Raw genomic sequence first — 5000 nt, 5'->3', positions numbered from 1 at the left:
ATCTTTTTATGTAACAAAACAACGATTTTAAGCATTTATTCTCTCTCACTTGGACCATGACCCTTATACAATGACTATCAACAAATAGTCATTTTTTTTCTCTTCATATAATTGCAGTTTCACATTTTATACATTTTTTATTTTTCATTTTTTTTTTAAATTATTGTTTTCAAATTTAAATCCATCACCTTGCTGAATCTTTCATTTTTTAGTCATTATGCTATGCTACTGAAGTTTGAATCTTCATAGCTTGACAGCATCTTGTTCTGTTGACAGGTCTTTTACTATGTAGAAACCATTTTAATGAAATTATTGTCACTCATGTGACACTGGGAAATATAATTACTCTGTTAATAAGAAAAAGAAGAAAGAAAACAAAAGAAATATGAAATACACATTTTATGGCATCAGTCATTCTTTGTTATCAGGACAAGGTCTGGTTGAAGTAGCCATAGAATGATTGCCTTTATATAATTTTGGTTATCACAATGTATTTAGATGTTTATAATAAAGCATCTTTTGTTATGACATTAACTATTAATACATTTACCCAACACACTGATATTGGTTATGACAGATGTGTTTACACCAATAAATTTTTTATTACCACACATAATATGACACCTATTCTGCTACATCTTTGGTTGCCATGAATATATCAAATGGCTATTTGGATACACTTTTGGTTATATTGTTAATGTATTAATACTGATATACCTTTAGTTATCATAGAGGTAATAAAATGGTCAAACAAATGCCCATATGTTTAGCATGATTCTTATAAAGATTGTTAGAGCAATACAACCTTAATGACCTCATGTATATTAATTTGATTGCCATAAAGGTATAATGATGGTTACATTGATACGTCTTCAATTGCCATTAATGTATTATCAAGTCATTACACTCATACCACTTTTTTGATAATAGATAGATACAAACATTAATGACACACATACATATTTACACATACACACACATATATATAACTCACACGAACATGTACATACAGACACATTCACACAAGAAGTTTTTTAATGCATCAACAAACTTAAACATAGATATTGTAGCTTCTTGCAGATGAGGAAAGGTTGTGAGTTTACTTCTCATCTTGTATGGGCTGTGTAAGGTTTATGGTTAATCTTGATGTGCAGTTCTTAAAATGAAATATTTTCAAACACAAACATAGACTCACATGCACAAATACAAACCAATTCATACTCAGACGAACACAAACAGACACATAAATCGAAATACTAACAGATTCATACACACAAAAATATGAACACATTGGTATCACAATTTCAGGTAAATCTTCTTTGAATATATTTGGACTATTTATAAAGAAGATATTTATGGCTGTAGAAAATCTTTAAAACAAAATTAAAAAAATTTACCTCTAAATAATGTCTTTTTGTTCTTTTTGATTTTGTTTAATATTGAAAAAAAAAAAAAGAAACAAGGAAGTAAATAAAATATATATTTGGATTTTAGTATTTTCTTTCAAAATGTGAAGAATTGTTTCCTCCCAACCAAAAAAAAAAAAACTGCACTAGATGGATTAGTCGTGACGAATGCCTTCAATCATGTCTAATTACCTGAGTGGTTGAGCAGCAATATGAAGTGTGAGATTAAACTCCAATAAGAATAACTCGTAACTAAAAGTTTATGGAGATGTACTTGTATAGCAAGTGACCTGATCTGAGATCGTGTGCTGGAACGAAAACAATTGCAGTGTGGAAGGTGTTTATAAGCCATTTAAAATAACACACAAAAACCGTTAGATTCACTTCAACATTTAAATTTAATTTGTCAAAATATTTTCGTCGCTTTGAAACCACGACCTGTTCACTGACAAAATTCCGAGATGCAGCACGGAATTTTGTCAGTGAACAGGTCGCGGTCTCAAAGCAACGAAAATATTTTGACAAATTAAATTTAAATGTTGAAGTGAATCTAACGGTTTTTGTGTGTGATAACTAAAAGTGTTCTTTAAAAAAGTAATATCTATTTCTATTATATTCTTTATATTTTGTTTCTTTTTATATAATACTCTATGATATGTGTTTGCAATACACACACACATACTTGCAGTTACTTGGTGAGAGTTGTTTTTCTATGTCTTGTATACTGCTACATTTATATGTATGTGTGTTTGCATGTATGTATATCTTGTGTTATTGCATTGTATTTGTCCATAATCTTCTCTCTCACTTGTGTGTTGTTGCCTTCTACATTCTTAGTCCTTGTCTTTGTACAATCACTATCACAGGCACAACCAGAGGAGTTGTACCATGGAATTTGAATTCACTGAAATTATGGAGATTTTGGTCTCCATGGCTGATGAAAGATCTATGTTTATTTATCCTTTTCTGTTGTTTCCATATTCCACTTTAATTTTTGCTATATGTATATATATACATACATATATATAAATGTGTGTGTGTTAATGCTTGTTTTAATGTTATAATAAGAACAATTTTACATTAATCCGATGGGTTACTCTATACTTTTGTAGGGTACAAATTTATTATTCTTAAACAAGAATATTATTGACAGTGATTTTGAACTTTCAGCCAGCCAAGTCATCATTAGACTGTGATGCATTGAAGTTAATCTTGGCTTCGTATAGTCTCTCAAGAAATATCTATATAACACAATGGTAACTACAAACAAGACACCAACTACTTATATATGTAGATACAGTATAAATGTCCTGAAAACATCTCATAGCCTTGGCTTTGTTATCTCATTTTGTCTAATATATATATATATATATATATGTATGCTAATACAAGACCCACATTAAACTCCTCACTCGTATCACTATCAAACCAAGAGTTTAACTGCGGTCTGTCCACAGCACTTACTTAGCGTTACCTGCCACTTTTTGTGTCTTCTAGATACCAATACCTTTCATCTATATATATATAGCAGAGATGTACTTGCATAGCAAGTGACCTGATCTGAGATTGTGTGCTGGAACGAAAACAATTGCAGTGTGGAAGGTGTTTATAAGCCAAAAGTCGTTCGATTCACTTCAACATTTAAATTTAATTTGGCAAAATATTTTCGTCGCTTTGAGAATGTTGAAGTGAATCTAATGGTTTTTGTGTGTTATTTTAAATGGCTTATAAACACCTTCCACGCTGCAATTATATATATATATATATATATACACACACACACACACACACACACAAAACAATACAGAAACAACAAAGTATGGTGAATATGATATTAGTTTAATACTCGAAATGAATATAGAGTGTCTGGATGTTTCAGACATTAGTCCATCTTCAGAAAAAACAAAAGATGATGAGGAAATATAAGGAAAGAGAAGGAGGGCATTGAGAAAGAGTGAGTATGGTGAAAAAATATAAAGTTGATATATTCACTGTACAGTTTTGAATGTAGTAAATTAGCACAATATAACAGTTGATAATGAACGAATATTCATATTAAGGAAAACAAAAATAAAGATTAAGACATATTGTACAACTAGAGCTTATTAGGTGATATTGTGATTTAAAAAGGTTACTGATTTTTTTGAAGTGATCAATTTTTATTAGAAAAGAAGGCTGGGCCAGTACTACATTTTAGGTAAACTAACGACTGTCTAAGGTGTTAACATCTGGAAGAAGTGCTTCACAGATTCTGAGTGACTTAATCCAAGAAAATACATGAAAACTTAGTTATACATAGAGTAAATGGAACAATGGTGGTTGGCGGACCAACCACTATTGTTTCAGGAGTGAGGCAAGAAAATGAAAGAGTTGTGTTGTGTTACGATCAGTCACTTAGATTTGGTGTGAAATATTTCAAATTTTGCCAGATAACAAATTTACTGCACTCACTATTGCCAGCATGAGTCTAAATTTCACTAGTATCAATAAAATAGTAATTAACTAGGATCATACAGGATTTAACCTCATAGAAGTGGAAGAAATACAGCAAGGAAAAAAAGCTATGCGGTATTCGTTATGACTCTTCATTTTGATTGTAAATCTTGCCAAGATCAACTTTGCATTTTATCCCTCCAGGGTCAAAAAAACAAAGTATAATCAATCAAATACTAATTTCTTGAACTGAAGTATATACAGGTTGTTTTGTTTTTTTTTTCTTTTGATCTTTTGACTGAGGAAAAACAATTGTTATCCACTTCATTTCTAACTTAGGTAAATGGACACGTATTTTTGGTATGATGTCAGTCAACTTTTAGAAAGATGAAGAACTATGTTGACTTTAGTGGGATTTGAATGCAGAATGCAAAAGGATGCAGTTGAAGGTTGTTATTTTGAATTAGTGGAATTGTTAAAGCATTAGACAAAATGCTTTATAGTATTTGTTTTAGCTCTTTACATACAGTATGAGTTCACAACCTACCAATGTTAACTTTGCATTACACACTTCTGAGGTCAATAGAATCAAGTACCAGTGTTCTTCCCAATGTTCTTATGCAACTCCCAGCATTCCTCTGATAACTGAGATAATTTCTGCTTAGTCAATCCAAAGTTTTCTTTGGTCAGTTCTATATGCTTTTCAATATTTCTATTTCTTTCACTCTGTATCTTCTGTAATATGACAAAACAACATCCATGATTTTAGATACTTTGCTATTGTCCCCTCTGTTATTTTCGTACCTACTCTCCATGTCTTGATTACATGGCTAGCTTGCACAAAAAAAAAGCCCCTTAGGATCCTGGTAATTCTCTTTTGTAACTTCACTTCGAATTCAAAGGGATCAATATAATCAACTAGCTCTTCCATCACAAATTCATGGCCTTGTATCCTGTGCCACCTTAAGGCAAGGGCACACTGGGCTGTTGCCTGATTGGAGACCCATGCATTTAGGTGCCCCAATGTTAATCCACATATGTTGTATGTATATATATATATGTAGGGACCTCACTGCAGTGGTTTACTCAATGTACTATTCTACTGTTAAGACAGCTTTGCTTGTGCCTATATAAGAAATTATTAACAGATTCTTAAGGTGT

The 5000-nt window shown here is 31.4% G+C and overlaps 2 protein-coding genes across 8 annotated transcripts in view; one reads left to right on the top strand and one right to left on the bottom strand.

Annotated features, from left to right (window-relative positions):
• LOC106878029 (solute carrier family 66 member 2) overlaps window positions 1-5000 on the top strand; it is a 288127-nt gene that overhangs the window by 175395 nt on the left and 107732 nt on the right. The window lies entirely within an intron of this gene.
• The window catches only part of LOC106878028 (nose resistant to fluoxetine protein 6), a 79877-nt gene continuing 78101 nt past the window's right edge, over window positions 3225-5000 (bottom strand). For all 5 annotated transcript variants that reach the window (XM_089350019.1, XM_089350017.1, XM_052965956.2 and 2 more), the window contains one exon: window positions 3225-5000. This exon is cut by the window's right edge and continues 379 nt beyond it. The gene's annotated coding sequence lies outside the window, so the exon portion shown is untranslated.

Source organism: Octopus bimaculoides, chromosome 1, assembly GCF_046866305.1.
Source record: "Octopus bimaculoides isolate indiv1 chromosome 1, ASM4686630v1, whole genome shotgun sequence".
Taxonomy (NCBI): Eukaryota; Metazoa; Mollusca; class Cephalopoda; order Octopoda; family Octopodidae; genus Octopus; species Octopus bimaculoides.
Note: the sequence above shows the minus strand (reverse complement) of the source record. Positions and strands in the feature narration are given on the sequence as shown.